Source organism: Anser cygnoides, chromosome 1 (assembly GCF_040182565.1).
Source record: "Anser cygnoides isolate HZ-2024a breed goose chromosome 1, Taihu_goose_T2T_genome, whole genome shotgun sequence".
NCBI classification, from domain to species: Eukaryota; Metazoa; Chordata; class Aves; order Anseriformes; family Anatidae; genus Anser; species Anser cygnoides.
This window is the reverse complement of record NC_089873.1, coordinates 133,463,789-133,481,447: the sequence shown is the minus strand read 5'-3', so window position 1 is coordinate 133,481,447 and position 17,659 is coordinate 133,463,789.

The window sequence follows — 17,659 nt, the reverse complement described above, 5'->3', positions numbered from 1 at the left end:
TATAAAACTTTGCTGAAGGAAAAAATAATGTCTAAGAAAAATATTATCTGAAGCAAAGAAATATGAAAAGTTTGAGATATGAACCACAGCTTGGGCCTGACATTGTTCTCTTTTGAAAAAAAAAAATATTGTAATATGAATGGTAGCAATTACATTTTAGATTGCATCAATATTCACATGACCAGAATTTGTTCTGGTTTGCTTTCTAAGTTTATTATGATGCTCAATATTATATATCTGCTTGTGATGCATTGCCATATAATGAAATCAATAAAAATGTAATGAAGAATATTATCCGTTCTTCATCTATCTACTACAAGGATTTTGTTCCAGTATGCTCTTTGCAATCTTGTAAAAAGCATGTTTATTAGTATGGAGCATTGAGACACATCATACAGCGATGGCAAGAGGAGTATATGATTTTACCTTCTCTGTCAGATTGTTTCTCAAAACCATTATCTGTCAGGAACTGACAGGGTAACTTTAATATGTCCACAGTTAATATGGAAAGTAAAAGATGCAAAAGGTTGTATTTGACAGAGACAACTTTTTCACAGAAAAGTGGATTTATTTATTTATTTATTTATTTTATCTTCTTAAATGCTTTATTGGCTCTAATGATAGATGGGACTGGGATTAGGCAATTTTACTACTGTATTTTAAGAACGTTCTCAACAAATATTTTCAAAATATTCAACAAATATTTTCTGTCCCAAGGAGAGTTTGGTGATAGATTTGTTTCCAGGTAGTCCCCAGAAACTGTTTGCTCCTGTTCTTATCAGACATTCCTGAAAGGGAATGACCTTAGAAAGGAAGAAATGCAAACATTCCTTTTAGGAGTTCAGTGAAGGAGACTTAAAAATTCTGACAAAGGAAAATTCCCCTATAAAGGTATTTGTAAACAGAGTCTAAGCAGGGAAAGTTGTCCTAGGACTCAAGGTAATAGATGAAGACAGAGCCAATAGCACTGAGGTGCTAGAAACACCTTCATCAGTGAAATATGCAAAAGACAGAATCACAGAATGATTTGCATTGGAGGGGACCATTAATTTAATCTAGTTCCAACCTCCTGCCATGAAGGGGGGGGGTCCAACCTGGCCTTGAACACTTCCAGGGATGGGGCATCCACAACTTTTCCCAGGGCCTCCCACCTCCTGAGTGAAGAATTTCTTCTTTATATCTAATCTAAATCTACCTTCTTTCAGTTTAAATCTATTACCCCTTGCCCTATCACTACATGCTCTTCTAAAAAGTACCTCCCCAGCTTTCCTGTTGGCCCCCTCTAGGTACTGAAACGCCAGTATAAGGTCTCCATAGAGCCTCCTCTTCTCCAGGCTGAACAACCCCAACTCTCTCAGCCTGTCTTCACAGGAGAGATGCTTGTTTGTACCTTTCTTTACCTCAAAATCTGTATTCATTCACTGTGGCTGTTTTTATTACAACTCAATATGATCTTTCTACTCACTGAACATACATAAATTCTTTTGAGCTTTCTGAGACGCAAGGAAAATGTGGTCTAAAAAGAAGAAAAATTTTATAGCCACTGAAAATATCTGCAAGTGATTTGCTATACCATGAAGTGGATGTGGCTAAATTCAGAGTGAGTTCTTTCTGTGGTTACTAATTTCACAGGCAGTGATGGATTTTTTTTTCTGTTCTTGTATTTTCTTACCAGATTGTAGTTAATAATGCTCTAGGAAATGCTGTCAAATTAGAAAATAAATCCATTATCATTACGTGTTCCCTCAACTAATAGTCAATCAAACTTCCCACACAATTCTCCCAAATCTTTCTTTTGCTCCCCCAGAAAATATTGGACTTGCTGAAACTTATTTTTCCCTGCAGCATAATACTGTTAAAAATAGGTCTGATTTCATTCCTTCTACTTGTAATAACTTTCTTTCCATTTGCAGGTAATATTGAAACAATCCTCTGCAGTTCACATCAAATGAAGTTTTGTGGTGCTATTTGCAGTCTTTGCAGTAGAGAAAGACTAAATAAGACTGCATTACGATAGAAGGGAAATACGCATCATTTTTTATCCCCCAAATTCTCTTTTCCATCCTCAGCCATAAGGGATTGTGCTGAATAGGGGATCCTGGGTTAGTTTCTCACAACCAAACCCTCTCAGGGGTATTTCTCATTGATCACCTGCCTCCTGGAGGATGGAAGTGCTGGGTACCATGAACTGACAAGGCAGCAGGTTAAGCACTGATTTTTGTTGTGTATTTCTGAAATTATTTCCCAGATGCTACCGTGTGACATCCTCAGCTCAGAGCTAGCATTTACACTTCTGTAAACATGCTGCTCTTAGAACATATCCAGACTTGGTGTTTTCGTTTAATTCCCATTGGGAATTTGGAGAGAGATAATGCTGTTTCAGAGCTGAGTAGGTGTGGAACAGCACAATATTCATGGTAAAGAGCCTGTTATGCCCATAACTATGTGGCAAATTTCTTCCCTGTGTCTCTCTCAGGTCGTGCAATACCAAACAATTCACAGTTACCATTATTCTGGGCTACCTGATAATCTTCAGAAACACAGTCCATTTCCAGACATTCAAATCTTCCAGTGCTTTGCAACTGTTGATTTGTTCATTACAGAATGAAGGTTATGTTTCTGTTGCACCTGATTTTAAAACAAAAAGAAGTACAAGCTGGTCTTTGTCCAGGCCAACAGGCGCTTATTTAAAACTAAGAACAAAATGAAAATGAAAACCAACTCTGTCACTTCTCAATAACCACCAAATAAAAATCCAAACACTTTTTTTTTTTTTTAACCTTTGATACAGAAAACCACATGCATATTCCCTCTTTTATTCTGTTTGAACAGAAACCTCTTGCTTCCCACATTGCTGTCACTCAGCTGAGGAGCTGCCAGTCGGACACAACAGTATTTCTCTAATCACTTTGAAGACCATCAGAGAGTGACTGTATTATTTTCTTTAATGCTCTGCCTGAGAGCAAAAGCTCCCACCGAGAAGCAGGGAGCAGAGCATACACTCTTCTTTCATGCCTACAGACACAATTTCGTTAAATTCTGAAAAGTTTTGTCTCCTCTGACTGGCTCCTTTGCCCATGCTCCAAGCTGGCCAAACATGCTCCAGTCCAGAAGACAAGTGGCCTGCGCACCAGGGACACACCATGCCCTACCTTGTACATGTTGTCACCAAGCACCTGCTAACTAATGGCCTTGGCAGTTCCCCACACTGCTCTCCAGTATAATAAGGGGTGCTGCAAGCAGAAGGTCGTGTGTATGTTGATGTGACAAATATGTTTTTGAATAATGGCAAACTCTAAACACAAAACCAAAAGCATACAGAATGATGTTTTTATTGAAGTATTGGTTAAGTACAGACAAATTTATGTGATGTTAAGCAATGACATGATTTTTGTTGAAGAAAAAAAATGGTAAATGACAAATTATTATCAGGAGCAAGACCCAAGTTCCTAGCTAAAGGTACTGAGTGGATACTATGAAATACAAACCAAAGAAGAATACAAACTGTCAGACCCCATTAACAAAGCCTCCTGCTGCCTATGTTTAATGTCAAAAAATTATGAGACATCCACAGGGAGACAGCTGTTAGACGCTCAGAGATATTGTTACTGACCTTGGTAGGAAAGGTTAACATGAACCACAAATCTGAATATCATCAGCATGCATATGGTAATGAAAGCCATATGACACAATCAGTGTCAGGGAGATTTCAATTTACTGAAAGATCTGAAAGGCTCGGGACAACACCCTGAGGTCCACTGACACTCATGACTGCAAAACTGCACCTGGCCTAAAAGGGTTGCTTATAAGGTAAGACCCACATCTTGTCCCAACCCATACAGCTTCTCACACAACAACTGTTGAAGCAATGCCAGAGACAGCTGCTCAGCTGAGCAAACCTAAGGCAAATTCACAAATGTCACTTAAGATCCTTGTTTTAATACAACTGGCCTAAAAACATAAATCCACTTAGTCATACGCTAAACAATTATTGAGTTTGAGACAACATAAGCTAAAGGATGTGTGGAAGGAAAGACCATGATATAGATATAGATATATATAGATATAATGAACTTCAGGAGACGCTATAGGCTTTGTTCCAATCATAATTAGAACAATGGAATGGTTTGGGTCAGAAGGGACCTTGAGGATCAGGTAGTTCTAGCCCTCCTGCCATGGGCAAATGCTGTGTTTTAACCTGGCAGGCAGCTAAGCACCACACAGCTGTTCACTTATTCCTGTCCCCTTCCTCAGTGGGACTGGGGAGAGAATAGAAAAAAAAGATAAAAACTTATGGGTTGAGATAAAGGCAGTTTAATAGGACAGAAAATGAAGGGAAATAATAATAATGATGATAATAATAATAGTCCTAGATGTGTCTCCCCCCAACTCCTGGTGCACCCCCACCCTCCTCACTGGCAGGGCAGCATGAGAAGCTGGAAAGTCCTTGCCTTAGAGTAAACTCTGCTCTGCAACAACTGAAACATCACTGTGTTATCAGCATTATTCTCATCCTAATCCTAAAACACAGCATCTATCAGCATTATTCTCTAAAACGAGCTATTAGGGAGAAAATTAACTCTATCCTAGCCAAAACCAGGACAGCAGAGACTCATTTCACTATATCAGGCTGCCCAAAGCCCCATCCACCCTGGTCTTGAACACTTCCACGGACAGCACATCCACCACTTCTCTGGGCAACCTGTTCCAGTGCCTCACCATTCCCCATAATGGGAGCTTTATGTAAGGATTAGAATGTGAAAAACTGGAGTCTGGTACAAATCTAGAATGTCTCACTGAAAAGGTAAGGATGAGAATTTTAAACACGATTGTCTTCTCTGACAGTTCAAACTGTTAAATTAGGCCAATTGCAACATGGACAAATAATGTTTTCAAATCCTAAGAGCTAATTCCCTAGCTGTTGGACCCCTTACCCAACCAAAACATACACTATGTTTCTGGTAGACAATAAATATCTTGACATACTAATTCTGGTTTGACCTCTGATGTAAACTCCCAATAGAAAAATAGAAAGACTTAAGTTATATTTAATTATATGTAACAATTCACATATTTTAAACCATGCATTGTTATATTGCATTCTTGAATATTCAAAAGGTCAATATATTTTTTTTTTCTGTTGAGACTTATTTATGTTACTGCATTGTGCAGCTCTGTCATTAACATTTTTAAAGGTTCTGAGGTCATTTGAAAACTAGACAGAGCTATGCAGTTTAAAAGAGGGTGTATAGGGAGCAACCATTCGCAGACGAGGAAATGACTAATTGGATTGGACTTTAATTTCAGTTCAGCGGTATCTCTCATAGATACTATTTCCTCTCAATGACTTTTAAGGATGCATAAGTGTTATAAGAAATTTGCTTCAGAAACAAAACTTCCATTTCTCTGAGAGGATACAGACATATCTGGAAATCTCAAAATCCCATAATAGAAAAAAAATCAGTACATAGAGTCCTTGGATATATTATTTATTTATTAACACCCATCCTGTCTTGTAAAACATGATAATTGTCAATTTTGTGCTTGATATGCTGTATGTATTTTTCACAGATAAATTTTGTAGGTAAGAATTTTGTGTTTCTGTTTCCTTTTTCTCCTGATAATTAACTTTTCTTTATCCTAAAAAGCACACAGAAATCACAGATGAGATATTTCTCTAATATTTGTAAAACAGTAAAAACAGTAAGGAGTCTTCCCATAAAAGTTTTCCAGGAAAAAAATAAAAAAGTCACAGAGTTTTATTATAACGTGAAATTCCTTTAACATTTTTAGGTATGTTTAATTGGTGACTGGAATTATAACACTTACTAGCTCATGATTGCACTGATCATGCATCATTATAACACATAACAAGAAATAATTGATCCTGGTAAACTGCCAGCCTAGTCCCACTTGCAAAAGTCTAGTGCCCTTCTTGGTAGAACAAGTTACCTCTTGTTGCATTTTTTCCCTCCTAGTCTTTAAACTGTTTTGCTCTGTCTACAAAAATGGTAACTCTCGTTGCACTGGAAGTTATTTCCCATCATGACATATTTGATTGGAAAAAAAAAAATCACTTTTGTGTGGAAATTTTCTTTGTTCTCTTTTCTCATCCAAAAACAAGTGAGTCCCACAGTTTGGCTTTCCTGGCTGCATGCCAGCCTGTCTTCAATAGTTAATGTGGTGAGGGCTCCCACATTCATAGAATCACAGAATGGTTTGGGATGGAAGGGACCTTTAAGACCATCTGGATCCGATCCCCTGCCATGGGCAGGGACACCTCCCACCAGACCAGGTTGCCCAAAGCCCCATCCAGACTGGCCTTGAGCACCTCCAGGGATGGGACATCCACAGCTTCTCTGGGCAGCCTGTGCCAGGGCCTCACCATGTTCTCCCAGAACACAGTGGATAATGCACTCTCTTGGTGTGCCAAGCTCACAAGCTGCTCCACTGAAGGCTATCTGTAATTTTGGAGTCCTCAGTTAGCTGTACAAGTTGCTAAATCCCACTTTACCAGAACACCTACTGCAGAGGTACCTCCCTAAACAAATATAGACAATGATGCTAGGACTGCCAGGCATGAAATTCTGGCCTGTTTTTGGCACCACAGTGCTGGCAGCAGGAAATCCCAGTCTAAAAGACCGATGCGGCCTCATGCAGGATCTAGAGATCTTCAGGCTCTTAAATGATCTTGGCAAATTTTGCTTCTGGGCTTTTCCTTTCCATTGCCAAGGAGCCTATGCTTAATGGCTGCCTTAGTGGATGTTGCCTCACTCATAGTGTACACACGTGCACAGGCACACATCGGTGTGCATGTGTTTGCACTTATTTAATCATTTATTTATATGCAGAGGTGTCTTCAAGATACATTATTAACTTGTCCTTGATACATTATATATAGCCAGAAGAGCAAGGACAAGACTAGGAGCAACAGATTAGCTTGAGATCTTTTCTATGTAGACATGCATAAAATATGTGATGGTGTGCTATAAAGGCATGGGAATTTTTGTGGAGATGTTGTCAGATGACCTAAAAGGGGACTGAACAAACCTTGAGGAACATGAACAACTAGCAGAGGTGGCCAATAACCACAATGCTTTGGTGCAGCAGTTGATGCAGAAAGGTTGCACAATAAGGGGACAAAAACTCTCTATGTGTACTTGGTGACAGTGAAGATGTGCCACAAGGCATGGTCCTCAGCACCCACTGAAGCAACTGCCCCTGGTACAGCAGAGACCTTGGCCCAGAGTGAGCTCCCACGGGAGGATGCTGCTCTGAAGCTGTGGGGTACCCAGTGCTTGCCTCCAGGAGCCAGAGTGAAGGTGCTGGATGCTGGTACCAAATGCACCCTCAGCAATTTGGCAGGTGGTACAAAACTAGTGGCTAATAGCCCAGATGCATGTGCTGCCATTCAGAGGGAACTTGAAAGGCTGGAGAAATGGGCAGAGATGAACCACATGAAGCTCAACAAAGGGAAGCGCAAAGTCTGATGTCTGGGAAGAAATGACCCCAGGCGCCAGTACAGGCTGGAGGCTGACTGGCTGGAAAGCAGCTTGGTAAAAGAGGATGTGCAAGGTCTGGTGAACACCAAGCTGACAATTAGCCAACATTATGCCCTTACCACTAAGAAGGCTAACAGTATCCTGTGCTGCATTAAGCAAAGCATTGCCAGCATGTTGAAAGAGGTTATCCTTCCTCTCTACTCAGCATTGGTGAGGCCACACCTGAAGTTTTGTGTCTAAATCTGGGCTCCCCAGTACAAGAGAGATATGGAGCTCCTGTAGAGTATAGGGCCATCAAGACGATTAAGAGATTTGGGCATTTCTCATATAACAAGAGGCTGAGAGAGTTCAGACTGTTTAGCCTGGAGAAGGGAAGGCTCAAAAGGATCTTAAACACCCGATGGGGGGAGTAAAAAGACAGCCAGACTCCGCTTGGCGGTGCCCAGTGACAGGACAAGAAACAATGGGCACAAACCGATTTACAGGAAATTCTGTTTGAACATAAGAAAATCTTTTTTCCTATGTTACTGGAGCAGGTTGTCCAGAGAAACTGTGAAGGTTCTGAGCAGGGGAGTTGGGCCAGATGACAATCAGAGGTCCTTTTCAACCTCCACTACTTTGTCATCCTGTGTTTCTATGCTGAATGTAAATGTATAGCAATTTCAAGTCAAAAGAAGCTCATTTTTTAGAGATGTGGTTATTCAAAATACTCTTGCAATAAATCTTATGCCACATGACATTGATTTTGCCCTTATATCTGTGCATGTGACTTTGCATGCATGAAAGCACACGTGTAGAAATTTCAGACTCACAGCAATTTTTGCTCACAGCAAATGCCAAAGCACACACACATCTAATTAAAAGAGGAGACATTTTATTAGCTCATTTCTTACTCTGAACTTGTACAGTACCGAAAATAATGAAGTCCAAACATTTTTTTGGGTCTCTACGTCCAATGCTAAACAAGAGTTTGGATTAGCTATAATCTTAGAATCATAGAATCATAGAATATCCTGAGTTGGAAGGGACCCATAAGGATCATTGAGTCCAACTCCTGGCACCACACAGGTCTACCCAAAAATTCGGACCATAATATACTGAACAGAATCATAGAATCATTCAGGCTGGAAAAGACCTTTAAGATCATCTAGTCCAATGTTTAACGTAGTACTTACAAGTCCACCACTAAACCATGCTAGTAAGTTCTATGTTTACACGTTTCTTAAAGACCTGCAGGGATGGTGACTCAACCACTTTCCTGGGCAGCCTATTACAATAGTAAGAGTAAAGAAATTTCTGAAGGGCCAGGCAACAACAGATACTTGCAAATTACTTGTGGTTTTCAGAAAAAAAATATGCTTCTTGTTTGCATTAATGCATCAGACTTTTTACTAAACATAATAATTATACTAAAAGGTACATTTTTGCTTATTCAGCCTTCTGGTGACATCCTTTTGGTTCAGTCAGTGAGAGTTCCCAGTTAGCATCCCATATGCATGTGAGAAAAAAACTGATCTCCTGCAATTTTAAAAGAATTCATAGCTATCCAAGCAGGGCTTTTTCCAACAGCTAAAAAAGTATCCATTTTTAAGTCAGCAATGAACGGCTTGTCTGTAGCCAGGGGCTTTAAATATTTAAGCTGAGTTCACCAGGCAGTATTTTACTACAGGCTTTGACAATTACCAGAAGGAATGCAGAAACTGTCAAAGCATCTGTTTTCCAGCACTTGCATCTGTAAAAGCATTTTCAAAGAGCTGGCTGGGCTCAGAGCAGGTACAGGGATCTCTGAGCACTTACTGCAGTACCAAGGATAGGGAAGCAGGGAGCAGTTTTCTTTCCTCTTTATCCCATTTACTGTTTATTTGCAGTTTTATCTCTGAATAGTGTTTTCAGTTTTGCTCCCAGATCAGTTCCATTTATTTTTGTCTCCTATGTTGCAAGAACTATTTTTGTTTGTTTGTTTGTTTGTTTCTCTCCTTCTTCCCATTGTATCAACTTGCTTTTAAAATTAGGTACCTGCAACACTTCCAATTTTTATCTGGATCCTCTCCATTCCTGATGCAACATCTCCAGCTTTTTAAGTACATTTTTGAAATCCGTCTTCCTGCTGTGGGAGGGACAATTCAAAACCAAACGGAAAGCTGATGCCTACCTTAGCTCTTTACCTGACGTCTCTGAATGATGCAGAGACAGTGGTTGCATGTGGGAAGCTCCAGCTTAAGGAGAACCACAGTAAAATAGTGCTATATGACCATCTTTGGTTGAAAGAAAAGTGAAGAGTTCAAGAATTCATGGAAAAGGGAGTCATAGATGATTGTGGGAAAAAGCAGAAAGATAAAGAAAAATGTCTGCAGGGAACGAGTTTGCCTGTGGGGACACATTTTGAGGAGGAAGAGATGTGAGTAAAGTGGGGACTTGCAAAGAGAATTATTCTCATCTGCCTTTCATCTGGTACGGAAAAAAAGGTCCATGGTATTCTCCTAGGCATGGTGTCAGATGAAAAGTAGCTCAGAATTAGAAGGAAAAAATGATGACAGATTTACAACATAGTTACTAGAAATCACAACCAAAGCTGCAAAGAGCCATGGGGTAACAATGAAAGGCAGCCATTGCTGACAGTAGCTAGATTTAGATTAGATACCCTGTGGAGAGAAATGCCTTTCGGTCCTGAGCACAAGGTGTATTTCTTTTACCTTATAGTGTGTCTCACTGAAAGAATGCAAAGTCGTTTCACAGACACTTCAATTGAGGTCTCACATTTCATGAGAATGTCCTTTCAAATTGGCAAAAAGACATAAAAGATCAGGGAAATCTTAAAAAGCTGTGCAGTTAAATGAGTAGTTTTAATTCCTCCCAGTGTCAATAATTTGCTCTGTAATTACAGTTGATACAGTAATAAAGATAAATGATAGTCAGCTAAAATTATCTGGAAAGATAATTGTCACTTTAACTCACACAAAGACAACAATTTGCATATGGCAAAATCCTGGCATATTCTTTAGCAGTCCTGTCCTTTTTGCTGATTTCCCTGTAATGTTCCAGCCTAATTTGTTTTTGATTTGTTTTTAGGTATACAAAAATGATTGATCTGGACTGTGGTCATTCTTGCTAAGGCCAAGTTTGTTTTATGCTTCTTTCTGCAGAACAACCAGGAAAGATGAGCAAAGCACTTTTCAGTGCCAGAGTTAATTCTCCTGGTCCCAGCTGCCCACAGGAAAAGGCACAGGTTTTCCAGGGGCTACTAGAAAGGCTTTCATCTATGTAAGTATGTATGTATGTATGTATGTATCTATCTATCCATCCATCTATCTATCTTTTTCTGCCTGTATCTATTATCTGTATTTTCATCTTTGCTTCTGTACAGTGTGGTGAGTAATCAGTAAATGCCAGTTACAGCTGACAGTCAAAGACTGAAGGTCTTTGCATTAAACTTGAGAAGAACTCTCATTTTAATTTGCAGGAGAAATAAACTAAATGCGACAGGAACTCACAGGGGCAGAAAACTTTCACTTGGTCTGGTTGGTATTAACCACCTCATTGCCCCAACATAATGAAACGCTATCAAACACAATGAAACTCTAGAAGCCCCTAGGATTATGTGAGTGCAGCCTACAAAACAGATTTGTACACTCCCTGACTGGTGAAAGGCAGTGGAAAAACTACTGTCTGCTGCTAATGGAAATTTTCAACACCTTTTTCAAAGAAGCTAGCTTGTCAAACTCTTTCTGAAAACAGCCATAGTTTCAAAAAGAATAAGGAAGTTAGAAAAGCCACTTCACCCATTTCCCTATCTCCAGCCTGGGAAAATTACTGAGGGGCAGAGAATGAAAAGCAAGTGACATCTGCCAACATGCTTCATATCTGGGATGCAGTAGTCCTGAAGGCCCTATAATATTACTTAGGGCAATGAATACTGATCACATCCCAAAGCTGCTATCATTTGGCTTTCTGCAGCACAAGAACTAAAGACCATGAGTTGCAGTGTCACCACTCCTTGAGCAATTGGCATTACCATGGTTGTAATTATTCCTCCTCAGCAAAAGTAAGTTGCTCATGCTGGGCAATAGACTCTCTTTTCCAAATGTTCTTTTTGGAAATTTTGTGATGTCAGGCCCACAGAAGGCTGGTGATGCTCTGGTATAGCCAGCCATATAATAAGCATAAGACTACTTTTATATAGACTACTACTTTTTTGTCTAGGACAAATCAGCATCCAGAGGAAAAGCTGCTGACTCAGACTTTCCACTCCAGAGTTAAATAATGTTAGCTGGAAGGAAAGAACAAACTAGCTGAAATGCCACCCCCCCACTTCCATGTTTTCCTCTGTTTATGGGCTTGGATAGAACTGGTTTCATATGGCAGTTGTCTGGGCAATTGATTCTAGCAGTGAAAAGTCACCGGCAGTGAAATTCGTCTCACCTAGCTTAAGCTGTTTCAAAACAAAGTTGTTAGTTTAGCTAATCATCTAGGCTCTTGTACGCTGTGGAGACTTACGGATATTTACGAAAGGTGATTCACCCCACCCCGGGTATTCAGCAGAGGGTGGAATAATCACTCTTTGAAGGTGTCTATCCTTCTCCCCTGGCTATAGCAGGAAGCTAAGTGCTACTTTAGGCTAAGTGATTAGCATTTAATTGGTAGGCAAGATTAATCCCAGTTCACTTTAAAACTTCCTTGGCCACATCAAGCTTAATGCCTTCCTGCGAATTCTGTAACATTTAACGTTCTGTAACTTTACTATTGCCTAGAGGTGTGCTTCAAGCTCCAACACAAAGAGGCAGACTTCTGCCTTGTGCTAAACCGCTGGGGCTACGTTAACCCTTTCTCTCAACTTTACCCTGGGTTCCAGTTCACAGCCATGGCTGGTTTAAAACCTGGATTTTACTTTTCAGTGATCACAATGAGCTGGGTATTACAGAAAATGCAAAGATATCCTAGGCAAAGGCCCTAAGAGCTGTGAGATTTATTTATTTATTTATTTATTTATTTTAAGTCTTATCAAAATAGGTGCCAGACATTCTACATTCTGCCTCTAGCCTTTTCTTCTTCCGACCCTCACCTTTCACTTTCAGCTCATGCAGAGTTCTCAGCGTATTTTAATATTTTTTTTTTCTCCCCAAATCTGCCTTCTGTAACAATCCACTTTGATCATTATAATTGGATGAATTTTGCAATAGTGGTGCATTAAATTGTGGTGGTGTAGTACTGAGCTTGGATCACAATTCTTCCCAAATTTCTATATAAATCTGGTGTTTCCTACAATCACTGTGAAGCACTGAGGGAAGTGAATCACCCACCCTTCCTCTGGGAGAGTAATATAACACAGCCTCATGTTTCTCTTACTCAGTTTTAAAACAGTAGTAATGTAAGAATTTATTGCTGACCTGCAAAAATTTCACATCAAATCTGACGAGCAAAATCTCGCCACTTAATAAAGCTATTAAACGCTCTGGATTTTTCCCACGTAAGAGATCAAACTTACAACATTACCCAAAGTTCCCTGGCACTACTATTCAATACTCAATACCATTGTATAGAATCATATGGTTTGTCCATAGAATTTATAATCCTGGAAGATACTGTGTCTGGAAAGAGTTTTTATTGCAATTCAATACATGTTAGATGTTACTGTCAAAGATGAAACATCACTCTATCAGCAGTGCTTGTTAGGGAACAACACCTGGTGTATATGCAGCAAAGGTTATTATATTTCCCTTTCACAGTAGAGGTTTTTAAGTCTTGACAATGAACTGGCTTTTTACAGCTGAGATTAAAGTTGAGACTATGACAAGCAGAGAGGTGCTCCTCTGTTTATTGAACCTTCTGATGATTTAAACAGGAGGGGAAAAAGATAATTTTCCCATCAAAACTTCTTTTTCCTTTTTAAAAAAAACATATGTAAAATGTCAATGAAATGTCTAAGAAATATTCCACTTCCATCATTTCAGTTATTGCTATTGCCCAAAAAGGGATTTTTGATTTGTTAAAACATCCTAAAAAGTGTATTTTCATTTGCAGCTGAAACCAGATTCATTAAAAATGTAATTAAGGTAAGATTTTATTTTATTTTATTTTATTTTATTTTATTTTATTTTATTTTATTTTATTTTATTTTATTTTATTTTATTTTATTTTATTTATTTTATTTTATTTATTTTATTTTATTTTATTTTATTTTATTTTATTTTATTTTATTTTATTTTATTTTATGTTATTTTATGTTATTTATTATTTTAAATCAAATCTGTTACATCAATTGCTGAAAAAATTTCAATATGAGAATTCTCTGCTGGCTGAAATCTTCAAGCCTACATTGAGTGAGGCTCCTACATAGGAGACACACTCACACTGGAAGGTGCTTGTGTAAATCACTGGTGGAAATGAAGTTTTCATGCCAAGGGCAGAGGAGCCTGCTGGGGCAGTGATATGGCCCCAGGGCTGGCTCTGCCACTGGGGCTCAGCACTACCCCTGTGGAAGAACAGTAAAAACAAAGACAAAAGTCTGTAATGGCTAGTCCAGGGGTCCAGGGAGAAATGGTGTGGTGAAGGCTGTAAAACTTGGGTGGGGGAATGTAGAGAGGCCGAAGATGGCAACTCCTGAAGATGGCGGTTCAGCAACAGACCACGCAATGGTGATGGCACTTCCCTGCCTGCCTGATGGTTGCAGGGCCAGCACAGCCTCATCCATGAGTGATGAGCCTATTAACACTAATTAGCCAAAAAAATATTTGCTGTGTACTCTCAAGTCTTTGCACATGGTGAAAGATGCTTCATTTAATGATTCCCCGTAGAGGGGGTCACAGCTACGCTGATGCTGTCCAATGGAGCCAGACCCAGAGCAGGCACTGTGTGGTGTGCCTGCCTGACCCTCACTAGCAGCTGTCCGCACAAAACGTTCAGCTATTTATACAAAATATTAAGGGCAAATAACATATAGTGTGAATATACAAACATTAATTTACTGAAGCTATTCACTGATGTACAAGCAGACTGGGATAAAACCATTCCTTAAATAGCTTAAGACCCTCATCAAGGTCCTGAAAGTACCTGCTGCTCCTATGAGACATAATTCATCCTACTCAGTACTCCACGGGAAGCTGAAGATGAGGCTTGCTACTGAGTGCTTTGAAGGGTGCTAAGTGTTCACCTTGGGAAGGCTGAGAGCAGCTGGTCTCGGGACACTGAGGAGACCTGCAATTCAAATAGCTTCCCAGGTAAAATGGTGAGATTCTTTGTAATTGGAACACATTTAAGGCAGCCTGTCACTTGATAGCTGTCCTTTGTTCAGGAATCACAGCTTTCACATGCCTTTTGTTTTTTAATACTGAATTAAAATTGGTCTTGAAAAAAGGTTGAATCTTTTTTTTTAAACTTTGTGAATACATTTTTTCATTTTTTTCTTTGAGTTTTTCTATTCTGATAGTTTTTTTGTTTGTGTGTTTGTTTTTTTTTTGTTATTGTTGTTTTTAAAACACAGAAAAGACATTTCCAAGACAGATTATTGCACAGAAATTTGGATTAAATTAGTTGATATATCTCTGGAAAATATGTGAGGCTGCAAATCTGTTTATTTATTTATTTATTTATTTAAAGAAGCAAAGTTGCTAACTCTGGTGGCTAGAACACTCTAAAATGATTTTGTTTCCATTTGATGAAAACTTAGTTTGTATTTCACTTACAAAGATGGATGAGATGTTACTTGGTTGACGCACAGATGTGCATATGGGTAGAGAAGGCGCATACTCTGAGCACACCATCTGTGAGCATGCCTCAGCTGGAAAGTTTACAGCTCTGCTAGCATGGGACTTATGTCACAGCAAAGCAACTAACTCTCACTTTTCCTGCGTCAACTTGCGAAAGTCCGATGTTAACACAGCTCTGCAGCTTCCAGACCACAACTCGCTTGTATATGGCCAGCTTGAAAAATGGGCATTTGCCAAAGTGGACATACCTAAAAGAGAATATAATTATGTGTGTAATGGGTCCTTGCCATACAGATGGTGTCCCTGTTAATGCTGAAAGCAGCGTGCTGCCATCATTAATTTTCATCCCCACACATGTATGGCACATAGAAAACAAGCTCCAAATCATGATACCCTTCAAGGGTATGGAGGTCAGCAGGGGCCTGCTGGAGTGGAGGGGACTACTGCAGAAGATGAGTGTCCCCCAGGTTCCCCAGGCAGCAGGCAGATGGGAGAGCCAGCCAGCCAGGGATCTGGCAGCTGCACCTGAACACTTATCTGGCCCCTGTTAGGACTGCAGAAATAACACTCTCCCTTTTCCAGGCAGAGAGCCTTGTCTTCCAGCAGATGTGAATCCATCTACCCCTCTGCAACATGTGTGGAGGAAAGCGGTGCAGAGCCAACGCTGAACCTATGTGTAATTCCAGCCACTGCAGTAAGTGGCTCCTTTGCTTCTGAGAACAAAGAGATCTGGGCCTAAATGAATAAATCATATGATGTAGATGGAGGAATTTGTGCCTTCTGTTAATCATACTGAAAATATGAGGGCACCTGTTAGCTTCTTCTGTGCAAGTAAAAATAACTTCACTCGACTCCTTCTTTTTCCTTACATATATTCCTTTCTGATTCTAAGATTCTCCATTTGCATCACAGTGCTATTCTGATTCCCAATAGTATGAGATTTTTTTTTTCATATGATCTCTTTTCTTTCCGGATTAGGCTAGTGACTTATTGTATCCACCAAGGACATTTCTGAAGTGACATGAAGGACATGAATCCCCCTTCTTTGCCTCCAGATTTTTTTCAGAACTTGAGAGAACCAGTAATTCAAATGCAAGTAGCAGTGCTGGGAATGGTTTCTGGCTCATTGTAATTACGGGCACAAAGGCAGCTAAATAGAGTTACTGACAATTCTGTTGTGAGGAGGATATAACAAAGGGGAAAGATACCCTTCCTCCTTCCTATCCTACATAAAAATAACTGTATCCTAAAAGGGCAGGAAATACAAAAAAATGTTTTTTTTTCTTTTGTTTATTTTTGTTTTTGTTTTCCCTTTTAGCCTAAGCCTCAAGATGACAAGATGATATGCCCAAGAAGGCCTACTAAAAAGAGGGGATCAAGGTTCAGCAGTAACATAAAACAAAATGAACAGAGATTCCATTAGAGATTTAAAATGACAAAATTAAGGTCAATTAATTTAGGTCAACTAAAGAATGACCCAGTTGTTAACTATGGGCCATTTTATGTGGCTAGAATACCTTGTTTGCTGCTTTGGAGAAACTGTCTCTTCTAGATCCTGTGGCATATCTGCCAGCCCATGTATACGTCTCCCATGCCCTGAGGCACCTCAAGAAGCACTAGATGCCTATACCTAGGCACTAGTCACTTACATGTTGTCATTTGGATGTCTTCATTCTGAACCAAACATCTCACAGAGTATCTTTCAGCTGCTCTGATATATTTTATTTTGTTTTATTCTGTGCATAAATTTATCTGGAGAAGGCATTTGGTTGTTTTTGGAAAGAGAATCAATTTTGTAGAAAAAACACCATTGTCAGATCTTTATGTGCCTGTTCTTGTAAAATAAATTGGTAAGCACCACAAAAAGAACTTAATCTGAATAAAAGCTAGCATGTATTTGTTAAGAGCAAACATACCTGACAAATCTTATTTCCTTCTGCTGTAGGGTAACCAGATCTGGGAAGAGACTAGAGGCACATACTTGTCACATAGTACTCAGTGAAGCTTTTGGCACTGTCTCATATGACAATACTTAGAAAAAACAAGACAGATGTTATCAGACTGAAACTACCACAAGTGGATGTAAGAGCAGTTAGAAAAACTCTGCTCAGAGAGTATTTATAATTAAGTTCATTGTCACAATATTGGCACTGAAAGGTATTTCTCAGAGGAAGGGAGGGTCTGTCTCAGGCTGAACAGAACTTGTTCAGTTCCCAGTCAGCCCAAAGAAGGGAACAGAGGACATATTTATTATGTTTGCAGCTGACACAAAGCTATACTGTAAATTCATTGCAGCATAAGATTAAGAACAAACATGATACCAACAAGCTGGGATTAAAAACAGACATGGTTCTTACAGGGTGAAGACAGACAGGAGGTAGCTCTCCAGAAGAGTCTACAGGGGTTGTATTGATTGTGATGGGTATGTTATTCAATATTGCCATGGTGTTATGA